Source organism: Anomalospiza imberbis, chromosome 1 (genome assembly GCF_031753505.1).
Source record: "Anomalospiza imberbis isolate Cuckoo-Finch-1a 21T00152 chromosome 1, ASM3175350v1, whole genome shotgun sequence".
NCBI classification, from domain to species: Eukaryota; Metazoa; Chordata; class Aves; order Passeriformes; family Viduidae; genus Anomalospiza; species Anomalospiza imberbis.
The window spans coordinates 39,238,672-39,264,444 of record NC_089681.1 but is presented as its reverse complement, the minus strand read 5'-3'; the positions used below and the strand labels follow the sequence as shown (position 1 = coordinate 39,264,444).

Sequence of the window (25,773 nt, the reverse complement as noted above, 5' to 3'; positions counted from 1 at the left end):
TTAAAAAATTGAGCTCTGGTGATCTTCTTGATCCTGACCCTAAGTGACATGGTAGCATTTACTCTCTGTATATTCATAGCAGCTTGTCATCTTTAAATATAGCTCAAAACATAACTGCTTTCCTCAGTAACTGGGCTCTATGCTGGTTTTGCTCAGCAGAAGGCAGAAAATGTGCAACTTGAGTCCAAGGCAACAGTAAACTGAAAATGGCTCCCCATGCCTTTGCTTCAGACCTGCTGTAGTCCCAGCAGGTCTCTCTCACGCCATGAGACCAGGACTCTCATCTAGAAGTTTTCAATGATGTATTTTCACCTGCAAGCACAGTAGACACTAAAATCATTTGCAGTAAAAAGAAATTCTGCTAGGGGATGAATATTTTATTTCTTTTTTCTTGGCATTTCCTTTAAAAAGTGTGATTTTACTTTCCACCCCTATGAAGTCAGTTTTGCTATAAAGAGCACAGAAATGCCTGAAAGTATCTTGAATGGTGATTCAGTAGGAAAGAAATGGGGTTACAATCATTTGCTTGAAAAGAAATCCAAAGGTGTACTCTGTTTTTGAGGGGTTTTCTTTCACTCCCTTGATAATGAGTGTAGCAGCAAAATCGGGAAAACAAGCTGGGAAATTTGCATGATGTAGTCATACACCTGGCTGACTCATTTCCACACCTGCTCTGTGGTGGTTCACTTTCAGCCACTTCAATGCCATTCCTTGAGAGGCAGAGCCATGCAAACAAGGGCAGAAACAGGCCTTTGGCTTCCCAGCAGCAGCACATCCTGTGGCAGCAGCCTTTGGAGCCAGATGGGTTTTCTGAGCAGAGCATAATGCATTGCAATTGAATTGATATTTTAAGCTAACACATGTTTAGATCAGAGAGGCTCACAACACAGTCACTTACAATACACGGCTGATTGCTTCATGACAGAAGCAGCTAAGTGCTGTAATGGGGAAGGTGGTATCAGCATTTCACTTCTAAATTTTGATTTGCAATTACTTAAAGTAGCTGTAAGAATTCACTTTTAGCTGGGGCTTGAACAAGGACATGGGCCAAGACCCAGAGCAATCTAAAAAGCAGTAGGACTTTATTTATTTATGAAAGGCTTCCTAGTATGAAAGAGTTTACATGTAAGAGGGCAGCAAAATCTGCTCCCCAAAGGCAGGATCATGTGTTTGTTTCTGAAACTGAGATACAACTGAGGCAATGAGAATGAACAGACCTTTGAAAAAAAGCTTTTCCAAAAAGATCAGCTGGATAAAATGTACAGAGCTGCAAATGATCTCTAGGAAAGCACATTAGCTATACTTCATCTAACGTGAAAGCTGAAGGACCACTAAGTTGAACAGTGGCAAAGTGTGTTGAGGAAGTGTTATCTTTAAAACCTTTGCCTGTATAAGGTATCCCTTTGTTGTCAGGTATCACTGAGGCCAAGCACAACCCGTAAAGGTAACCAAGGATTGAAGAACATTATTATTATTATTGTTATTATGAGTACTATTATTATTATTCAGCATTCTAACAGCAAATGCTTACAATCCAGCCATTGTGTCTTTCAGAGTTCTGCTTTCTGAGATAGAAAAAGCATTTTTCTTCATGGCAGGCTATTCCTGAACTGTTTATTGTAGAATTTTTTGTACCATTCAGTGAAGTGTCTTGCTCTAGTTGTTATCAGCAAATGAAGTAGCAAGTCCATCACAACTGACTTGTGTTATGTTTGTTTCTTTGTTACTACACTTGGGGAACTTTTATGCGTTAAGGGCTTTTTTTCTCCTACTCAAGATCTCATCAATAGCAGTTATCAAGACTGAGTCTTTCAGATTATATATTCAGAAGTATTTAAACTGGCTCCGCAGAACAAATTAGGAAGATTAGACACTTTAAGAATATCTTCTGCTTTGACAGTATCTGTACATACTGTGAATCAATTTCCAGATTTGATTCTAAGTAGAGCGTTCTTTAAGCAGTCTTTAAGCAGAGGAGACAGAGAGCTGCATATACAAAAGCTAAAAGTAAGATTGAAAGGTATTATAGAAGATGGTTACACAAATATGGGAACATGAGTAATTTGTAGAACAAAGTCTTCAGCTAAGAAAGGATTCCAGTAAGAGACTTTCACACATTTTTCTATATATGAGCTGTACCTGCTATTAAGTAAAATAGTCCTGCTGGGAAGGCTATAGAAAGATGTTTCTCAGATACCAAATTTCTGGTTCCAAGAACTGTATATTAAAATTTGCCAAGTCTGTAAAGAGAGAAGATAAGATCTGAAATCTTTGGAAAGCTGGAATGTAATGAAGAGAACACCAGGCTTTTAGATCACATCTTTTGGTTTCTTCCTATAACACATCAATAACCTGTTACTTTGAAAAAAGCTTTAAAAATTGCATGTCTAAAGTTAGGAAAAGGGATCCATTAAGCACATAAATATGTAATCTGCTTTCTAAATGGATAAGTATGTGTAACTTAAAGAAAAAATTGCAATTATGTGTTTGTAAATACATTGAGCCTACGGAGGAATTTTCTAAATACTTGTTGATCCAAATGACATCCTAACCCACTAAAAAACTGAAACCATATATCACTGAAAACCATGAAAATATTTGAGTTTTTTATGATATCCTGTGAAATCATTAATATCTTGCACTTTCATAAAAGTCATAATCCAGTCACAAGATATCTTACAACTTAAAGGACTTTCATGACTCCCTTAATAAGCACTATAAAATCATTACCTAATTTTTAATATATATTTATTTAAATAAATAGGTTTGTCTGGAGTACAATTAGGTTTTCTTTAATTTTTTGCTCTTTATTGATGTATCTTGTACCTATCAGTCTATGAACTTACTTATGAGTCTACATTTTTGTTGCCTGATAAGATGGCCAAAAGGAACATTTTTTTCCCCTAAGAATAATATTAATTAGTTAACTAATGTTTAGTTTTTTATTGCTTCCCCCTTAAGGACACAAAAACACACATACCATTTCATTAGCACCTCACCGATGAGTGCTAAAATGTTTATTAGTTCTTGACAGTGACTATTTGATGCTGGTTCCAGTTAAGCACTATTGCCTAAATATTCATTCCCAGGCTTATTAATCCATAGTGACAAGTCCTATTTCCTCCTTTTTGTCCTCCCCTCTATTCCCCCACCCAAACACATTTTTCCTCACTGTTGTTTGCAAAAGACAATGACAATGTTTTAATGACAATGTCATAAATTTTGAAGAAAAGGGAGGTAACGCTTTCAACCAGTATTTCTGTTGTCAAAACCAGATGCTTTAGCTCCTGAGTGTCTTTGAATACAATTATTTCAATACGTTCAGCCCTCTAAAACCATTACCAAGGCTGTAATGGTACAACTCACATGGTGTTTTTATTATGGCCTCTCCCAATAGTTAATGTTAGGTGTCAGATGATGAAGAATGTATTTGAATGACAAAACTCACTCTCCTGCTAGGAAACACTAAGAAACTATACTATGCAAAAACAACACTAAGAAATCATACTACGCAAACAATACTATGCTACAAAATACAAAACAATAATCACCAAAAATTAGCATTATGTCATTAACTATGTCCAAAGTGAGGCAAGAATAGACAAACTGTGCAGAGTAGCTCATGTATTTATGGGTGGAGGGACTTAGAAGACTGAGATTTGAAATCTCTGTGCAAGCTGGCACTGAATTTGCATTTTTCCCCAGCAGGGGCATGAGAAATGTGCCCTCTTCTCCTCACCCAGGACTGAGAATTCATGCTGCATGTAAGTATCCTAAAAGCTACATATGATTGGCAGGAGTCTGCATCTCTGCTAACATTTACTTTAAACAACTGCAAGAAAAAAGAAGTTTAAAAGAAAAAAGCAGTAGCTACGTGCATGATCATAAATTGCTCTAGCCTGTTTGTTTCTATGTCCCAATAAGCTTCAGGGTTTCACCAGAGAATGCAAATTGAAACTGACTGCAACAGTTGGCTCTAGATTTTGTTGTCAGGGAGCAGTATTCATTTTCCTCAGTGCCTGATTTCTGTTGCCTTTCTGCTTAAGAGAAAAAGAACAAAAGGAGATAAGGAGGCAGATTGGGAGAGCGTGGCTTGGCAATTAAAATACGCTAAAATTATACCTTCTTCCTGCTATGAAGTGCCATAACCCCAGGATACGAAAAACTAGATTTTAAAATAGCAGAAATGTGCTGTTATGAGCAGGGAAGAAAGACGCAACAGATAAAGGTACTGGCCAGCAGAGTGCAAGCATGCAACTGAGCTGCCAAACCTGAATTTACATTTTAATTCTCCTGCTACACAAGCTTTGCTCAAAGCCATTGTGAGGCACAGTGGATCTGATTCCTTCTGCAACACTGCTGAAGAAAAGCACAAGGCCCATATCTTTTCTTCCAGCCAAGATTCCATCTTGGAACTGTCCCAAAACCTGCACCCTGGGCAGTACCCAGGCCTCACAGCAGCCTTGCAGAAGCATGGCCTTGACCCCTGCTTAGCACTGCCCACGGGGATCCCACCCACACCTCCCGCCCTGGCGTAACTCCTGTTTTAAGACCTGCAGGAATCGCGGGCAGCCTGGTGTACCCCGTGTGTCAGTGCCAATTCTCCCGTGAGCTCAACGGGCACACCAAGCACAGGTGTGACCTTTAGGTCAGCCAGCTTCACATCACCCAAGGGCAGGCTGCTCCCTCGCCACACTGGAGCCATTTGAAACAGTCCTGGGCCCCTTTCATGGGTGTCTGACAGAGGAGAGGGAGGACGCGAGGGAATTCTACTGAGATTTCACACTAGAAGTTCAGTTTCACCTTCAGTTCTTGATAGACAGTGATTTGCTCTGGTTTTGGCACAGGTTCAGGTTCATTTCAGCTCAGTGATTTTCACTTATGCTTTTCAGTCATCATCCACTGTCACAGGGTTACTGTTGTTGCCTTTTTCCCAACCTGGAGATGGAACTCGAGATAATTTTAGTGAGAAGGTAATGTAAAAGGGGATCTTTATTTGAAGGCCTTCAGAGGCAGTTATGGAAAGATGTCCACAAAAGCCCCCCCCCCACTGAGGGGTGAGTACATTTTTATAGGTTTTAGGTAATTAGCATAATTGATAATTGATAGGAGGACAAGTAGTAATGCTATTCCCCCCCAGGTCAAGCCCCTTCTCTGGAACCCCCCGTTCAGTACTAGCTGTACTTCGTCCATGAGAATGTATTTCCAAGAGTTGTTCTTGGCCTTGGTTCCCAGGAAGAACCAAGACAGTAGAGGGGCCTTGTACCTCCTGGGGCTTGGAGCTCTGGAATTTGTTTTGTCGTTCTGCCTAGGGAAAGACCACGGAAAGTCCTGGGAAAACAAGTCACTAATACAATAGGTGATGGAGTTACAAATATATGTGGGAAGAATACAGAGAACATATAAAAGAAATAAAGGCAAAACCTAAAGGGCATCACTGTGAGCTATTATTTTAGAGGATTCTGGTGGAATATGCCAATGCTTTCAAATAACCATTGATCATCTGGCTCAGGCTCTTCTTCTGACTTGTATATTAAATGAGCTGACATTTGTTTCAGCTCATTTTGTTTTCTGCCATAATTCAAGCTATCTCAAATGAGCTTGTTTTAGAAAGGTTCTTCTTTCTGGTATCTGCTTGGATGGGGGGCTTCATATTCCATTGGTCTCAGTGATCCACTGTTCCTACAGATAGGAACAGTGGATAGATAGGATATTGCTCATCTGAATAGCCAATTCTTCTTGTCATCAGGTTTTGTGCAAGAACGTGCACAGTTAGGTCAACAAGAGAGAAAAAGTGTCTTAAACTACGTATTCCTCAGCCAGCTGTAGAGGAAAATTTTGCCTGAAATAAACATTATGCCAAATGGAGACATGTCAACTGTCTGAGCATGCTTCTTAGATTCTCATGTGAAGAAATTACTGGAAGCTGCTCAAAAATTGGCAAGGTGTTTTGGTAATTTTTTTTCTAATTTGGAACATAAAATGTCAACAGTGTCCTGCTTACACTATACTGATACAATTTATGGCCCGATACTTTAATCTCTACCATCAAGTGCCATGGGAGCTGCCTGAACAATGACTCTTTATTATGTGTGGAACATTTCACACCATGAAAGTGTCCCCAAACACATAACAGAGTTACATAAAACAGTCTCAGTAAATAATAGCAGAGAATAAATAAATTTAAAATATTTAAGCAAAGGAGAGCGGAAATAATTCAAACACTTAGTCAGACATGCAGCACAGAGCTAGGCAGTAAATGATGCCTGGTATTTCTTTTGAAAATACCTAAAACAATTGTTTTGTTTTTTCCATTTGCTCTCTAAAATACCTACACTGCCTTTCAAGAAAGCTAAAGATAATTAGTGTCATAAACAAGCAGCCTGGAGTATAAAAGAGACAGACAGAGTGTTAAGCTTTCTTTTCAAGAAACCATCCAGTCCTGGTGTAACAAGATATTTAAATCAGTCCATGTGATTAGAGTTATTCAGCCGTGGAAAGCTGGGCATGTATTTAAATACCTTGCTGAATTGTGAAGATGATACTGAGGAAACTGCATGTTAAGGGTGGAATTAATCTTGCAGTTTTAAACAGTTCTGTTTAAAAGTTAGATGTTCTGTTTAAGCTACTTTGATAACCAGTTAAGAGAGAGAGGTGCCTGAAGGACACTCTTTCTTTCTTGAGGGGCATCTAATATAGATGGGATGACTTAACCTATAGATAATCTCACATGTCTCATTGGACTAGAAATTAGCAACCTGGAACTCAGGTAATCAGTATCTCACTTAAACATGGCTAAAATTTAGGGAGATGGACACATATTTACTTCTTCTATGTCTTTCACTGCAAGATGCTTGAAAAATTTGTGAAGAGAGATTTTTCATGGCTCTGTGCACATACGAGGGATTTGCATTCCTGTGGAATCTAAGAAATTTTTAATTCCTTCACCACATAATTTTTCTTGCATTATCACACAGGAATAAACTAAAAGTTTGTTGAGTATGAAAAAAAGATGCAGCACTTAAAAAATTACAGTTGAACCCATGGCAGCTGTGTGTCACACCTGCAGTAATAAGAAACACAGCAAATGTTTGTGACTTAATACTGCTACAGGTCATACAGTGAATTATAATATCTATTGTGTCCTAAAAATGACAGTGCTGCTCTCTGAGGAAGGAACAGCTTGTTCCACCTGCCACAAGATCAGCCTTTCAGCCTTGTACAAATGCTCCAATATGATATCTTGGGATTATCCTCATAGAACTGGTTTGCCTAATTCAAACTGGCAGACACAATCTGAATTCAGTGAATCAGAAGATACATGGGATTTCATCAGTGAGATCATTTGAGTAGATTAACTCAGGCACTACCAGCCTCTGTCAGCTTCTTCTGAGAACTCTTGGGGCAAAGGAGGTGAGGACAGAGGCCAAACAAAAATGCTTGATTGCAAATGCCTGTATCCCACTGTATCAGAGGCATCCATAAGGTAACTGGTTTTCTAGGAATGAAATACAAAATGTCTGGCCCATCCTTAGAGCCTGGGTTAACAGGTTCTCACAGGCAGACATGCCGTTTGCAGAGATTGCAGTACAACTTACAGTTCTTATAAGAGTTATAAATGTCTCATTTATACTGTAGACATAACTTCACTGTCTCAAAATCTTAATAACGATTGAATAACAAAATGCGAACATTATACTTTGTCAGCACAAACAATTATACTAAAGGTCCTACAGGCATTGCTCATTTGTATTAATAATTCCTGCTTTTCAATCAAGCTGTACAAGATGCCAAGTTAATTATTTTAAATACTTTTCAGTCTTGGCACTTTATTTGAACTTCAAATGGGGAAGTGAGGAGAGAAACAAAGAGCAGAGAAATGGAAAATTCTTCACCATTAAATAATTGAGGCATATGACAGAAGAGGATTTAGGAGGGAAAAGCCCTAAGGAAATTTTGGGAGGTTTCACTAGTTTGTTCAGTGGTGAACCATCCAAAAATGAAATGCCTGGAAAGCTGGAGGCTGAACAGCTTAAGATAGACTGTGCACACAGAAACATTGCAATGTTTACTGCTGGAAGAGGCATAAATTATGCATTTCTCCTGTGTCTCCATAGGCCTTGTAACCTCCTTTCGACCCTTAGGGTGCTCATTATCTGCAGGAGCAATTAACAGACAGTATCTTGCAGCTAGCGTGATTTCTTACCTTCAGAGTGATTTCAAATAAAATAAAAAGGGGGCGAATAGAGCCAAGGAGGCCTGAGCTGTGAAGTTGCTTCTGAAGTATATTGGATAGAAATAATCAGTGAGTTGAAGGTACATGGTGCCAGGAAGGCTGGATTATGTCTGGCTGGTTTTGCTTGCTGAACCTTTTATGTTTTGGATAAATATTGTTGTTCTTATGAGAGATTATGCAAGTGACATAAATAATGGAAAATGCCTTCATTAATTCTGAAAGGAAATGCCTAACTTCCCTTACTTCAGCTTCTTCAAGCTGATTAATCAAAAGATCTGGTTGTTTAACCAGCAAGAATAAATTAAAGACAACAGAGGTAAAAAAGCACACTTAAGACTAGTCTTAGAAAAATAAGTTCTAGTGACCAACAATCTGCTTAACTCCCCAAACCCAGCAGAAATTTTTCAAAATTTAAGATATATGAATAGCTTAAGAAAAAATTAAGATCAAGTGCGAACTACATAATTCTGAGATAAAAATTGTACAAAACTGCTTATTTCAAATCATAAAAAAACTAAATTAAATGTTTCTTATCTGAAAGAGCAGATTGTTGAATGCAAATCAGTCCTATATTATGATTTCTCTAGAGCTGTCCTATTGCAATATGGAAATCCATGACAATGTTTAATATACAGAGCCTGGCACAGTTCTACATGTTCCTCTAGTACTTAATGTGATGCATCATCATTTTCCTTAGTAGTAACATACTTTCAGTTCCTTCCTAATGCATTAAAATCATCCCAAATCATCCCAAAGCATCCCTACTATCATATATGCACTGAGATACATTATAAAAGCCACATATGTTTAAAAATAAATTACTAAATTTCTGGTTTTAAAAAACAAAACAGATTTTCAAAATATATATCAAAATTTTTATTACTGCCATATCCCATTAGCTCACACAAGCCACTGTTGTCTAAGCGTGTCTTTTTACTGTTTCATCATGAGTTTATGCTGGGGTTAGAAATGGGATTTTTATATCTTCCTACACCATGCAGACCTGCTGATTTCACTGATGATCCAGGTGGAGTCAGGGATCTGGCTTCCACTACAAGATTGAAGTTTTAAGTTTCGAGTTCTTGGGATTGAGAACATTTTTCTCCTGTAAACTAAAACACCTTGAAAAATGCTTACAAGGAAAATCTTGGAGCCATTCTGTTCACCTGAAGTTTATCATCACTCACATGTGGCCAGGATTTCTCTACCAGAAGAAGCAAAACCAGATAAGAATTGAGACTGGACTTGCAGCAACATGATTTTATTGTTATCAAAATGATTAAAAAAAACCCAAAAAACTATTGAGCCTAAAAACCATGTTCAATTTATAATAAAAAGTGAAATTTCATCTTACATGTAGAAACACCAGTATATATTTATTAATTTCTAAAGTGTAAATGAATGAGATTTCAGAAGCAGAAAATGAAAGGGTGCTATTGAGCTTGTAAGGAGGCGATATATTTTGGCAGACTGCTTATCATTTAGCACAGCAAATCAATCATCTGACTCTGGATGTTGCTCCCCTTCACTATAGGGGTTAGAGAACATAGATCAGGAAGAGGGCAGTCAGAAAGTCACGGCTTTGGTCTTGGGGGATTTCAATTACTCAGGTATTGATTGGGATGACGATTATACAAAAGATGTAGAGAGGAACACATTTGCAAAGGTTGACCAGGGTTACTTTTTTTAGCCATTGTTGAGGTGACTATATAATGAAAGCTTATTTAGAAACTTGTCCTAACAATTCTGAGCTCTGATAAATAGAGTTCAGGAAACAGCAAGACTTTCTGGGTCTGAAATCTGTCTTATGGCTGGGAAGCACAGCATTGTTTTCCTATCACAAATGCCACCATTCCTTCCAGAAACTCCCTACCAGCTCCCTTGTGACAAAGACCCTATGATTTCCAAAGATCTTTTGCTCCTTACATTTTGTCAGAATGTCTCTACCCTGACTTAGCTCCTTAAAAAGTCAGATTTACATCACAAGCATACTACTGACAGAGGCTTACAGAGACAAATGTGCCTCTGTCTCTGTGTGTGTGTGTGTGTGTGTAAATACTAAGTCATCATCTTAATACTATAAGTTTTTTGGGAGCAATGCTTTATATTCCTTCAAAAGAAGACCCATAATTAGGCTGAACATCCTCAAAAATTGCCATAATGGCAGTTAAATAACCAGTGTGGTATGGATGTGAAATCATCAAATCATAGCCTTTGCCAAATAGGTCAATAGAAATGGAATCCCACTCAGTCAGAATAGGAGCCACCTCTACTATTGAAGAGTTTGCTCACTGTAAAAAGAGAGTGCTTCTTAGTCATCACAACAAACAATTTCCAGGAGTTTCATTAAACTGAGGGCTGCTTCAAGGCCAAGGAGCCGAGGTCACATGATCAATTAATCCCATATATTTTTTTAATACTTGAACAGTGTGTTAATTTAAGGCTCAATGCTACTTTTAGATATTCAGCCTCAAAGCCTTACTAAAAGAGTATGTTTATTTCTTCATTTTGGGTAAGTGGAATGTGAAACGGCTGATACTGCTTCTAACTCTGCTGTTTCTTGAGCATCTCTGTGCCCCACTTTATCCAAAGGTGATTCCTCTGCAATTAAAATGGAATTTCATCTGTTTCTAGCCTGTCATTCACGCAGCTTCTCTGACTGAGTCTGTAATGAGCAGTTTGGGTCCAGCTACCTCATTCGTGTGTGGAATCAAGAAGTTCCAGCTTTTCCCTGGTACATCAGGAACAACATGCGTTGTTTATCAGCTGCTGCATGTGCATGTTCAGTCTGGCAGGGAAATTTCTACAGAGGCTAGAACAAGGTCTCAGTAACAGGTCAGATCTATTTTGGGGGATTTTGAAAGAGGCAAAGCATTTGTGAGCGCAAGGATCTCCTAAACACATTGGCGTAGCTCAGTGGTACAATTTAAAACTGAACTGTGAGGTATGATTTCCCACTCCTTCATGCCACACAGGTTCTTGTGGGAGAGCAACCAGCAGTCTCCTCGTGCCTGCTGGAAGAAACGGCCCAGAAAAATCCCTCTCGGCGCGTCATTCACGCTGGAGAGAGGGAACAGGACAATTCTGCCGGCAGACCCTGTTTTTCTTTCGCTGTCAAAATGTGCGGAAAAGCCTTCCTAGCTCGCTCAGGCTTCATTGAGAAAGTTTGCGGCAGGGAGCGCGGGGGTGCGGAGCTGCCGAGCCGCCGTCCCCGCCGCAGCCCCGCAGTGCCACCTAGTGCGAGCCCGGCCGCCGGGAGCCAGCGCCGCTCGGGCCCCGCGGTGCCTGCGGCCCCCCGGGGCTTCTTAGGGGCGCCCCCGCTGCTGAACGGGGCTTCGGCTCCGTCTCCTGGTGTCCGGCGGTGCTAAGGAGCTGTTGCTGCAGTTGTAGCGCAGCTGAAGAGCAGAGAGGAGGGAGGGGAGAGGATGTCTCCAGCAGCTCCCGCCTGAGAGAACTGCTGAGGAACATTGAGAGAGACTTGGAAGTTCTTCAGTTCTGGTGACGTTCTTCAGGAGCTAGGGATTGAATTGATGCCACTGGGCACATCATCTGGAGTGTATCAAGCTGGAAAAAACCAAATGGGAATTCAGGTCAAACTTCATTCCTTGCATCTGTGGGAGTCAATATACCACCAGAAAGCAGGCATACAGCTGGGTGATGGGGAAGCTGAAAGCTGTAAACAGAGGAGGATGAGCAGGAGGATCTACCAAAGGAGTAGTCATGTAGGCTTGCAGTTGTTTGGATGCTTTGCTCATCCTGCTGGCTTCTTCAGCTTTCTTGCTGGGGCTGCTAATACATGGTGTGCATATAAAACTGTTCAAAACTGCTAAAAGAAAGCACAGCAAGGCACATTTTTTTTTATATTGCTTGGCAAAAAACAAAACAAAACAAAAAAAAAAAAAAACACCAACAAACTCCACACATAAAAATAGTCAGTGCATCAAAATTCATACCTGCTGTTTAGGAACAGATATGCACACATTTATTACCAGTTTTAAATTCTTTATAATATCAAATGTATCTGTATCAAATCCCAGAGGGACAAAGGGAAATACATTGCATCAGTATTTCATTATACAGTCCACTGATCACAAAACACATCTACTCTAGGTTTACCCCAGAGTCCCTACCTAACACACTGTTCACTCAGAACAAATGCAAGCTCCAGAGTCTCAAGAAAGGGAGTTTAAACCGCAGTCTTTCACTGTGGCGTCTTATTCCCTGAAGATAATTAGCACACTTCACAAAGGTCTGATTAAAGTTGTCTTATTTCTTCTTCTGTTAATCTTATCCTGTTGTCTAATGGTCTGAACACTGTAAAAATGAAAATGCATTCATTGAGTAAATGGTTTTGTGGAGTGAGGTACAGCATGTCTCCTGTATTTGGTGGCTTCCCTAAGAACTACCTCTGCAACCAGGTGTTGTCTACCACGATTACATTTTAGAATATGGGAACCTTCAGCTTCGTAATAACAAGCTGAGAGTAAATGGTTTAGGAGCACACTGGCAGGTATTTCCTCATCCCCAGAGGTGCCATCTGGCATGTCTGAACCTCTTTATGTTCCCATTACGATGTTAGTATGGGGAAGAGGAGATGGGGGGTGCAAGAGTCAAGCAAGAAAACTTATTTTAAAAATGGTAATTTGATACGTCAAGGCACTAGTTCCTGAAATGAGTATGGTTTTATGCTATCAAATATTGACAGATTTAGTAAGTTAAGAGATCATGATGTCTATGGTAATGGATATCTGGAGTGACATAAAGTTTGTTCTCTTCATACTGCACAAAGAAGGTATGAAATATGATTAAACCAAAAGAGTATTTTTTAAATACACACTTTACACAGGCAAATAACACTTCAAGAGGCATAAAGCAATAAGAAATCAAACTGACAGTAATGGAGAGGCAGTGGCGTGCAGGAACACTACACTATTCAGCAACAAAATGGTTACAGTACAATGCAAATTGTTCACTTTAACATTCGAGTTGCCTGTTCTTGCCCCCAGTTGCATAACAAACTCAGACTCAAATACTGATTGCTTTCTACATTGAAACAGTGTTCAGCTAAAAGATTACTATTGTTCAGACTTTTTCAGGAAATTTAGAGAGATTTATGTTGCTAATCAAAATTCTAATTTCCTGTTTTGATTCAAACTATACAAATTCAGAGCAGAACAGAGCATTTGTGTCAAATAAGTTAATACATGAAAGCATTCTGTTTTCTTCTCACAAATGGTCTGCTAGAGCTACAATTTCAACAGTGTCTCTTTCATGATTTCTTGTCTTTTGTAGTTGAAATTCAAAGTGTGACTTTGAGAACATAAAGATGAGAAATTGGAATCAGAGGGTATACCAAAAAGTTTTTATAAAAGAGTAACAGAAAGCTGAAGAAGTTTTAAGTAAGTAGGATTCTGCCAAGGCACATACATTTTTGTAAGAATTCCTTTCATTCTCTTTCATTGGTATTTTGCATTAAGATAATATTTAAAACTACTTGTCAAACTTGCCAAACTGAGCTATGTGCCATCCCTACATATACTAAAAGCAGTAACTCATAGTGAATTAAAACATGTGGAGGTCAAAGCAGAAGCATTAAAAAATGTAAAGGGAAATAAGCAGTCCATTTGCCACACCTGAATATAATAAAGTTTCATAGGTTGTCATCTCCTTACCTATCATGGAGATGAGATGGGAGGAAGCACAAAAAGAGGAGAACAAAAGAGAGGATAATTTTGTTATGGATCCAGGTATTTTATTGAAGTTCTTGCTGTAAGTGAAAGAGACTAGAGACACTATAAAAGAGCAACAAGAAGATGTGGGCTGATGGACAATGAGGAGCTGTATTCTGGGGAAAGCAGAGGCAGAGTAGATAAGTGTGATGACAGTTATGAGGAGGATGTGACAGGTTTTGTCCTCAACAAGATGGTAAATTCATAGGGATAGGGAGCAGAGTATTTGGGGTTTGCAGTTAGTATAAGTAATAATGACGAGGATTTTCTTTAAAATGCCTCCAAGTGGCCATCTGCTTTCTTTTCTGGCGGCTAGTGCTGGCTAGCACATTAGAACTCTTGACCATAGTTTACTAGAATCTGAATAAAGTCAAGAGCCTCTTAGAAACTCAACACTGCAAGAGGTGAGGAGCTCAGTGCAAGATCAAGTGCCCTGGAGTACCTCCCTCTGTGGCATAAGTACTGGGACAAGGGCTCCTTTCCCACCTTTACATTTATTTATTCAACGACATCAGCTTTAGATTTCCCTCTATCATACCTTGGTAACACAAAACACCTTTACTTTTGTAAGCAAAGCTTAGGAAATCACCTCCACCCAGACACCTGGAATTAGAAGCTGTTGGTTGCTACATTACAGCTAGGTCACAAATCTGGAGCTAGTTCTGCAGTATTCACTTAACTGGCAGTGTGGCTTTGAAACAAGCATCCACTCTTCTCTTCGCATTCCTCAATTTCCCTTTGTCCTACTTGTGTGAGTGTCACAGTGTAAGGCAGCCCCAAGTCTGACAGGAGGCACTCTGCTGCATCTTCTTTGTGTGAAGCCCTGCTGCCCTGCAATCAGGAGGGCAGGAAATGCCCTAGGTCATGTCAGCTACCTAAAACAGTGGTGGGGATGCTCTGCCCTGATCACAACAGGTACACTGCCTGCTGCCCTCTGCCTCCTTTCACTGGGCTGCCTATTAGAATTGTAAAGGATAGTGCTGTTAGTATGGATAAGACAAGCTGGGAGCTACTTCTGTGCATTAAATACAGGCAGAACAGAAGTGTATCACTGATGGTGTGGGGGGGGGAGTGAAATGCTAGTTGACTGGACAAGCTCAAAAAAGACAAAAAGAACAGGGTGACCAGGTTGTAACGTGAAACTCAAAGTGTTGAGAAGTTGCAGGTCATGCTCAGGGAAGAGAAAAACAGGATTGGAAACAGGAACTTCTCAGCATTGGAATCATTCATGTGGAGGATCAGAAATTTATCCATTGGGAGGAAATCATAAAATGAGATTGCTAATTTAAGAAATGGCTAAAGCATCACTAAATTATTTTTTGAGAACCAGTATCTGGCAGGTATGCATGAACAGAAAGCAACAGCAAGAATTATTCATGGCTGGAAATTAGGAGATATATGGGACAGAAACATTAAAGATTAGCTTTAAGCTGTCATGGTGACAGTGAAGCAGAAGACAGAAAGAACTTAGAAGGAAGAAAACCCCAAGGAGAATTTTGAAGGTTTTGTGCAATACAGTGGCAAGCCTTCCAAGCTGAGAGGTCTATCAGAGGAAGACAGACTGTGCACAGGGAAAGATCTGTTTAGTACAACATCAAGTAGAACAGCTGCTCAGCTGCAGCTGACCCAGCTATGTAGGGACCAGACACCACAATACAAAGAGAATCAAAAATGCATCTGAACACTGACAGGAGGCTGAAGCACTTCTGGTCAAAACCTTCATTTCATTCATTGAATCCAGGCACAAACCAGCTACAATGAACCACTGGATCTGCTATCTACAAGGTAGTACATGATCCCTTACTGATACCAGTCGTGTAGATAGGGTTAAAATGCCTCCTGAGATGTGGAAAGAAATGACTGAACACAAGTCAGGCCAAGAGAGGGGTTCTGCCATTTCTAGTAGTGCAATATTATGTTACAACACAATCCAGGAGAGGAAAAAATGGTCCAGAACCAAGCAGAAGAATATCCACTACAGATACACAAACCTGCATAAATCCCTTATGGGGTTTGTAAAGCTATGTTTGCAGATTTGTGTGCCTTGGATAGCTGTCTGCAAAACTGAATGAAAACCAATGGCCCCAGATTTCCTCCCACAATGGTTAGGAGAAGAAACAAACAGCAAATCACAAAATCACAGATTAGATGAAGATGGAGGAAACTTCTGGTGATAATTTAGTCAAACCCTCTCACTCAAAACAGGGCCATAACTGACAGATCTGAACCATTTTCAGACAGTTCTTGGGTATCTCCCAGTATGGAGACCATAGCCTCTCTGTACAACCTGTTCCAATGTTCCATGGAACAGTAAAAATCTACTTTCGTAGCTACTGAAATTTTTTTCCACAGTAAAAAAAAAAGTGTTTGTTATCAGAGGGAACATCCTGTGTTTCAGTTTGTGCTCATTGACTCTTGTCCTGAACATCACTGGGAAGAGTCTGGTTCCATTTTTTTCACACTCTCCCCTCATTTATATACATGGATAAGATTCCCCACCAAACCTTCTATTTATGAAAATCCTTTATGCAGAAATGCTTTATAAGATTGCCATAAGTCTGCATAAACTCTTAATAAAAGATCTAGAGTGTGGGAAAAAGAAAGAATGTTGGGTTGAATGAAGAAGAAGAGATGTTTGCCAAGACAGCCCTTGTTCCTGTACCTTTTAGAAGAATAGGAGGATGTAGGCGCTCCTTCTACAAAAGAGGAAACTTATCTGGTTTCTGGGATCTTTGCAAACCACACCAGTAACATTTCCCTCTCTGTTTCAAAAACAGCATGTTCAAGCTCCTGCTCAAAGGACGCTGGGAGACAGAGGTTGTATTTACTTACACCGTGGGCAGAGAGCAGCAGAACTGCTGCACCAGTGATGGATGAGCAGGTGTCCAGTGCCACCCCAGGACCTCACAAGTTAGGGAGGAGAACTTCTTTGTGGAAAGGCACATCCAAAAGAAAGTTCTGTGTTAAAACAACCTTCCATGCAGGAAACCATAATAAATTAATTGAATAGCTAATTTGATATTAAAAAAGGAAGCTTCTGAAGACTATTTACTGTTATAATGACTACAATATAATGTATGAAAATGTATGGCATTTCTTTACATTTTTCCCATGCAATTTGTCCTGAATTGAAAAATTGGTTGTGTGTTCCTATGCCAAAACAGCTTGTTTAAGAACAAAATATTAGGTCATAAAATTCTTTCATTGCAGTAATAGAGAAATTTGATTTCCTTTTCTAAAGGTTTTTTAGCTTTCCTTATCCACTCTATGGGACATGGCTCGCAGCTATTCCTACCACATCATGGAGATGCAGCAACCCAGCCTGGTTCCAGAAGTCATCACCAAAACAGGATAGCAGAAGTAGGAAATAATTTTAGTAGAATTGTTGTAAATTAAGGACATAATTGAGCAAAAGTATATTACATATAAACTTAATTTCACAAAGATTATTAAAAGATAGTGACACTATGCCCATTCCAATAAATATGCCAATAAATAAGTCTGAGAAGCAAAATTTTCAGTTGAGGAAGGACATTAATTTTCTCTCTTTTATCCCTGAGTCTTTATAGCATGTAGGAACTGGAGTGAAAACTTATCTGTGTCTTTAGATATTAGAGGTATTTTTTTCTCTGTTGAAAAAAATTACTTCAGATTGTTCACTGGAAGATCTTTCTATGCAGTCATCAAAGTAAGCTGGCTATGCTGATTAGTGTTACAACCACAAAGGTAAAATATTGGTTAGGAAATACAGTTTTTCTGCAGTTTTCTGCACATTTAAACTTTGGGATATAATTGAGGACAACTTTGGTTAAATGTACATTTCAATGTTAATATTTACAATCAATATGGCAATTAAATTATCTCTCTGCTTTTCCTTTTAATTAACAAAATTGTATTTTAAATAGATCTCTCTTGTTTTTCTATGCATGACAGAAAAATATGCATAATGTTCCTTACACTTTGGTAAAAGTTTTACAAGGTTGGGGTAAAATCCTGTTGTAGTGGGTTGACCCTGGCCAGCAGCCAAGTGCCCACACAACCATTTACTCACTCCTCTTCCCTCCTCCAGGAGTACAGGGAAGAGAACTGGGGGAGTAAACCCAAGAAAACTCCTGACAGTTGAAATAAAGACAGCTTAATAAGTGAAGCAAAGGGGGGAAAACTGTACTGCTGCTGCAAAGACAATCACTCACCAGCTTCCAAAAGCAAAGTGATGCCCAGCCAGTCTCTGAGGAACAGCCACCTTGGAAGCCAAAATCCCTTCAGATCCCCATACTGTGAACTGTCCCCTTGTTCTGGTGACATCTGTGTTGGATAGCTCTATGTTAGAGGTAAAACATGGGAAAACAGAAAAAGGTGGGTGCTTATTGGTACAAGTAGGGGCTGTGATGGAGCCCTGGGAAACTGACACCACGTTTCTGTGGGGGACATTGACACTGAAGGCACATTTAATCTCTGGACAGGGGGGACAAGGTGCAGTAGTGCTAGAAGCCAGGAGAGGGAGTCTGAGCCCAGGAGAAGGAAAGAACGATGGGAAGAATCCTCCTCACCTGCTTCCTTGGTGGTGGGACACATGATGGGGGCAGCAGAAAAGCCAGACTCAGATCATTCCCCCAGAGAGTGTGCCTGTGTGTAACCTTCCACCCTTATCCAACAGCCAGGCTGGCAGCCTCTCACCTAAGACATCTGATTTTTAGTGGTCTCATCAGCCACACAGCTGTAAGTGTGTTTTACACTTGGGCTATTAATTACTGTGACCCTTTTGCTTGTTAGCATCAGATGTGCTGTATTGAAGTGCATGCATATCTACTGAAATTTTAAATCTTTAAATAGTTTGTGTATCTATATATCTATATAGATATATATAGATATATACACGTGATTAATTGTACCAGTGACTAAATAAATCTATTTTTATCCAATCCTGTGATTCAATAAACATGCACCCTCAGTTTCCTGCTGACATACACAGATTTAATCAAAATGACAGCAACTCTTTGCCCATATTTATAAAGGAGAAATGGTGCAGGTTGTAGATGCATGTAATTTCTGCACTGTATTTCTTTAATCCTCTGTACTATAGCCGTGAAATAATGCCTAAAGAGTTCATGAATTGAAAATAGTATGCATAGTATGGTAACTTTTGGAAAATCAGACCAAGACCAAGGAACAGCAATTTGTTCTTTCGTTTTGTGTTTGTCTTAAACCCAAATGAACTCAGTGGGGGCATTTTTAAGTGTTCCAAGTAAGTTCAGACCAGAGCCTGCTTTTGAAAATTCTAATTTGTTTTTCAAAACAGGTATCATCCTTGTGTCAAATTTATTTCAAGACTTGAAATGTTCATGCACGGATCTCTGGAACCACCTTGTTTAGTTGCCCTACCATTCTCCTTCTTGAGCCCTCAGTGATATTTATCTTTTTCCTGACATCAACATGTGGTCCCTTTGAAACTATGAGCAGCTTAAAAATCAATTTTACTGGTGTCTGTGTGAGGGTTGAAGAGCAAAGTGGAAACAGTTTGAGACCAGCCTGAGAAATACCTACAACTGGTTTCTAATCATCTTTATCTTTTCTTGCCCCTCACAAGGCAGCCATGACCTCAATGCTACATGTGTTTTCCTAACAACTGTTGTAACTCCACCACAGATAATGAGTCTGACCTCACTTTGGTCACCCTTGTGATGGTGATGTGGGTTTTTTGTGAGGAGCACTTGTCTGCAAGCAGTGGTGGGAGCCAGCTCAGCACAGGGTACCTGCTGGAGGCCCTCTGCCTCTAGGGCAGGCCCCTGTTCCTGAGCAGGCTGGAAGGATCTGTTCTAAACCTGGCTGGAATGCTTTAGCAGCGTGGGTAATGCATAAACTCAGCTGCTGTATTTTGGGGGACTACGAATCATGGTATTTAATACCACGTTTCACATTTATTTTTACTGAATGGCCCCAGCCAAAACTAGCTTTATTCTCAGACTAGGAAATGAGGCACCGAGATGCAGAACAGCTGACCTTTCAGACATGCCCACCCCTTCTAAACACAGATAATCACTCTCAGTTGAAGGCTGGGTGCACAGAAATGGGTTGGGTTGTTTCTGGACTTTGCAGAAGTCAGGTGAGGTCAGTGTGGGGTAAAGGAGTGTTTTGTACCCCTTCACATATGATAGCTTCACTCATTTCTTCTCTGTGTACCTTAAGCTGATGAGCAATGTATTGCAATAAGTTGGATGTCATCCTTGGAGCACTGCCTTGCTACTGGATTTCTTAAGGTTTCTATGACTTTGTTGGTCTTTTGCTCTTCAGAAAGGACAAATTTTCCCCATTCCACACCTTTCCTTCACACAGCAGACAAAAATAAATGAACTTCCTGTGTTTTGGTAGCATTTGACACCCGCTGCAGGGTTATGGTGGGTCACCTTTGAAAAGTAGTGACAGCAAAGTTTCTAGGAGACTGATGTGCTTAGGATTTTTTTAATGTCAATTTTATTTAATCTCTGTTTCCTGTCTACCATGTCCTGTAGGGCAAACCTCAAAAAAACACAAACTTGTCATTTGCCCAGAAGGCCTATTAAATGAAAACACATATTAAATGTTTTGAATTATGATGAATTGTGGAGCTGAGGGCAGACAAGTGTGCACATAATGCTTTGATTATTTTTGTCCTCTTTAAATTTAAGCTTGATGAGAATCAATGTCAGTGTCCTCGCCCTTGCAAGAAGAGAGACAATACTTTACCCAAAAGAGTGAAGATAGTCAGTGTCTCCAAATGGGAAAAGTTAAGACACTGAGTATGTATGTAAGAAATACCAGACCTAAGGCAAAAGCACATTGTGCCAACCCAATCTCTGAACACAGATAAAGATGTGAATTTTTACCTGTGTTACTTTATTGAAAGGATGTGAGAAACTTTCATAGGAAAGCAGGCTAAACTGGCTATACTTTCCAAAAATGACAGAGAGAAAATAAGCAAAGTATAGCCACAAAAAAAAAAAAGGAAAAGATAGTTATATACCTATTTCTCCATTAAATTAGGCTTCCACATTTGTTTTTTATTGATTGAGAAATCTTTACAATTGGCCAGATTCTTAGCTGGTATTTATTGATACGATAATGTTCTCTGAATATGTATTATCTATTAATAATGTCTTAATGTAGTAAGAAAAATTCTGCCAAGTAGATTTGAATCTTCTTTTAATATAAATACTTTAGTTCCAGCTTGATACAGAAGTATCTACATGATAGTCTGTTTCGCTTGAAAATACATTGTCTAAATACATTTGCTTAGCCTTGGGGAGAATGAAGAAAAGTAAATCTTTGATTATTTTCTTTATTATTAATGTTCCAGCTGCTCTGTTAAGATGGGGAAAAAATCAAATGAGAAATGTTTAAAGTCCCAAATATAGCATCTTAAAAAGAAGTTATGACAGTTTAAATGAATTAAATGAACAAATAGTAATAGCTGTTTCTGTGGTGGTGTACATGGTAAAATCTGTGTATCTGTTTCAGAATGAACTTCGAAGGTGTATCACAAAAGCCAGGCAAAAAAAACTTTTTGATGATGCCCTTTCCATGTTATCATGCAATACAGTATTTTGAGTGTATTTTTTTATAGATTTACTTTAGGTGGTGCAGTGAACCATACAAAAATTTTTCCACTTTGCTATGCTAAGCATAAGTTTGTCTCCAGAATGTTTACAATGCAGATCAGGCTGAACTTTGTGTGGCCTGGTGTGACTGTTAATATTAATCTTTTCTTTTCACATTTTAGTTTTCCTACCACAACTTGGAAATTATGGCTATAATAAGACAAAAAGGTGTTCCCTTTCTTTCTGTTTTTTCTCTCTTGTTCTTTCTTTCCCAAGATCTCTTTTTCTGCTCATACAAAGCTAAATTACAAATACCATCTGATGGATGTCAGCATCTCTCACAGAGGTTCCATTCCAATTGCAGATGCTGCCTACCAGGGTGAAGCTGACACTCATGTTTGTGCACAGACAGGTATAACAGCGTTAAGTTAAGGAATAACTGAATGAATAACTGGTACTAAGATAAGTTGTAATTGGTGTTTCACATGCAGGTAAAAAAAACAGCTTCTCTGAGCCCATAACTTTCTTATTTAGCAGAAAAAGATGAATGGAGATAAGCTTAGAAAGACACAGGGCATGCTGTCCTTAATATGCAGGTTTTCTCTGTGATGTCATCAGAGATTTAACATGTGATTCTGGGCAAACCATTCAATTTCAGTGCATCTCTTTCTTCATCTGAGAAGGTGAGATGCACTGATGCCTACCTTACAATACAATGGGAAAGGAACACTGGTAATTTTTATCTCAAGCATCATGGGAAAGTCTGTTAGAATTGAGAAGGATTGATATTTATTGTTCTCTTAAATCCAGCATTTTATCCATCTCTTGAAATAAAATGCACACAAGAACAACAAGCCAATTATTTCCTAATATACCCAAGATAGTCATATGCACGTGTAGTACTGCACAAGTGTGTCTATAGAGATCAGCTTCATCGACTGTCTAATTTCATATAATCAGGGATGCATAATCCAGATCTCTCCACACCCTTATTACCAGTTCTGGCCCTCTAAAAGCTAAAATATTTAACTCTTCTCACAGTGGAGTCAGCTAAGAAATGTAAGCAACACCATAGCAAACACTCTGTACAGAGTAATTTTTGCGTAGGATAAACCTCTCAAGCAGTTATATCTTTGCATACTCACAGATATAAATACACAAAAATACAGTCTGTATACATGAAGAGGGATAAACACAATCTCTAGTAATGAAGTTCCTTGCATTGCCTATCTGGTAGTTGTTAATGAAAAGGGTATTTCTCTTTCATGTGTTTTTAGGCGTTGAAAGTATTGTGTTTCATTTGCTGACATAATATATCCCAACTGAGTGATCCTGGGGATAAATAACACACTTCCATATCTGTTTCATTCATAGCAGAGCCAGTTCAAGCATTCCCTGACTTTCGTGTCAATCACAGAATCACTGGGGTTGGAAGTGACCTCTGCTCAAAACAGAAGTAGCCATATGGTCACAGCAGGCTGCTTAAGGCTTTATCCAGTCAGATATTCAATATTTCTGAAGGTGGGGACTGTAAAACCACCCTGGGCAGCCTGTGTCACTGCCTTACTGTCCTCATGGGGAAAAAGGTTTTTAGTTCTGTTCAGTTTGAAACTCCTGTGGTTCAACTTAACATCATTGCCTTCATCCTTCCCCCTTGCACTTCTGTGAAGAGCCTGGCTCCATCTTATTGATGATCTCATAGGTTCTCCAGGCTGAACAAGCCCTGGTCCTGCAGCATCTTCTCACACGGTAAGGGCTCCAGCCCCTGGCTATCTCAGTGAATTCCTGTTGAAGTCAGCCCAGTTGGTCAATGCATCTTGTACTGGGGGCTCCAAACTGTACATGTGTGTGTGTATATATATATATATATATATATATATATATATATGTGTGGCCTAAGAGGTGCTGCATAATTGGAGTCACCAGCTCCCTCAATTTACAGGCTGTGCTTCTAATGACACTTCTCAGATGCCATTCAACCAGGAAACATGGGGTTTATGTCCCAATTATGTCTACCATGGTCCTCTGGGTCTCTTCATTGGACCTATTCTTCCGCCAGTCTCTCCCCAGTCTGCACTGCTGCCAGCCATTCTTCCTTTTCAAGGGCAGGACTGTGCTGTTCTTACTGAATTTCATAAGTTTCCTGTTACCTTGTTCCTCCAGCCTGTCCAGGAAGCAGCCCTGCCTTGGAGCATATTGGCTGGCCCCTCAATTTGATGCCATCAGCTGATCTGATGAGTGAGCAATGTTGCATCGTCCACGTGACTGACAAAGAGGCAAAGGTCCCAGGACAGACCCCTCTGATGCTCTGCTTCTCACCAGTCTCCAGGCAGAATACAACCCATTAAGCACCAACCTCTGGGCCCAGCCATCCAACCCTCACTCTGCAGAACTAATCCTGCTGAAGAATAACATGGACAAAAACAGTTTTGGCTGGATGGCATAACTGATTCTGTTTGCTGCAGAGCATGATTTCAGATGTGCTGTGACAACACTAGGGGAGGTGTAAACCAATCCAAGGCAGGGAGGGTGGCAACTTCTTAAACCATTTAAATAACACAACTTAATGTATGAACTAGTGGCATACACTAAATGTTAAAATTTGTAATCCTTATACCACACAAATATGCAAAAGAAGCTTGCTTATCTATGGGCTTGTAAAAATTTTCTACAGCTTCCTAGACAAAATATTTGTGTATTCAGGGAGAAAATTACATACTTGCAGCAATTAATATTTTAACCAACTGGCACCATTGCTAGTCTACTGCCTGCAGTTACGGTAAACAGAGTAGGATTTGCATTTCTCTCGGTCTATGTTGTACTCTGCCTTCATTTGCTAGGTTATTGTTTCTTCTCAAGTGAAATTAGTATGCAAACAGACAAAGTTTGGAGGAGGAGGTTGTTAGATTTTTAAAACATTTGTCTAGAGTAAAAGAGGAAGTCCACAGCACAACCACGAAGTCTGTACAAATTTCCCATATCCTACTTGCAGTGCCTTAATGATTATGACTTTTTTTATAAGTGCCCAAAGATATGTTCTTCCATGCACTACCTCAATATGAAACAAGAGAAACCAAGCTCCCACCACTGTTTGCTTTATAAACCAAGCCTAAAATGTTTTAAAACCTAAGAAATTAAAATTAAAAAGAGCAAAAGATCTGTCATGCTTTGTGCTTCTAATGAGTATATGCAAGTTACTTTGTGTTTATAATGAAAAATTACTTGAATTAGATTTTGGCTTTCTTTTAGTTCAAGTAAATGTTCCAGAAACTTTTTTCTGCATAACATGTGCTTCAAATCTCTTTTTTTTTTTTTTTGGAAGTGCCAATTGAGGACTGCTATTGTATGGTTTGGTAGAGCCTATGAGGATCACAGTTCTAAGAATGGCATGCAATCCCCTTGTTTCTTGTCTAAATTAATTTCAAATAACATTGGAAGCATGATGCTCTGAGGATAGAAGTGGTATTGTTGTGTTTAAAGGTATTGTTTCCCTCTACAAACTTACCCCAAAGTAAATTAGTTTCTTAAAGTAGCAGGTTTTACAGCCTACAACTAAGAATTCCAAGTATTAAGGAGATGAAGACAAAGGTTACAAAAGTGTACTAGGCAGAAGGCGTGCATGCATCACTGTCTCCTTAAGCTTTAGCACAGAAATCCCAGTGTCCCATGTGGCTCTATATGCAACATAAACTCGTAAATTAATATGACATATTTAAATGGTATGTTTGAGTTCCCTCTGCTAGTCTATGTGAACACTCTGAAGAGATCAAGAGAGCATGCTCAGGTCATGAACTCAATACCAATACTTTAATTCCTGATAGCAGTTCTGCTTCAATCCTATTGATCAGTCTTGTCATGTGATAGCACTCCACTGTATTACCTAAACCCTTTATGGTATACATGCTTCTGTCCTATGATAATAAACTAGTCAGGTCACTTGTTGCAACAGCTTCAGCATCACCTCCATACTGCACTCCTTCAGATCTCAACCTGTTGTTTCTTTCAGCAATGCCTGGGTGCCTCCCAGAGTGGGGGTGGTTGTAATCATGCACCCCCACGTCCATTGTACCACTTGTAATTTCTTCTTCTTGCAAATTTATATAAGGACAGAGGTGCAAAAATGCTACAGCAGTGAGTGATGTGACTTTCCAGTTCAGAATCATAGTGACGTATTTGCTAACAAATGCAAGTTTGGCACCTACATGTTTTTTTGCATGCTCTTTCCCATCGCTCT

The 25,773-nt window shown here is 39.4% G+C and overlaps 1 protein-coding gene and 1 long non-coding RNA gene across 2 annotated transcripts in view; one reads left to right on the top strand and one right to left on the bottom strand.

Annotated features, from left to right (window-relative positions):
* XKR4 (XK related 4) overlaps positions 1-25,773 on the top strand; it is a 212,882-nt gene that overhangs the window by 150,168 nt on the left and 36,941 nt on the right. The gene's annotated exons all lie outside the window — the stretch shown is intronic.
* On the bottom strand, positions 2,978-4,476 carry LOC137473036 (uncharacterized). The gene is made up of 2 exons (XR_010998571.1): positions 4,123-4,476; positions 2,978-4,037 (listed from the first exon to the last, which is right to left on the bottom strand). It is a non-coding gene; the product is annotated as an uncharacterized lncRNA (long non-coding RNA).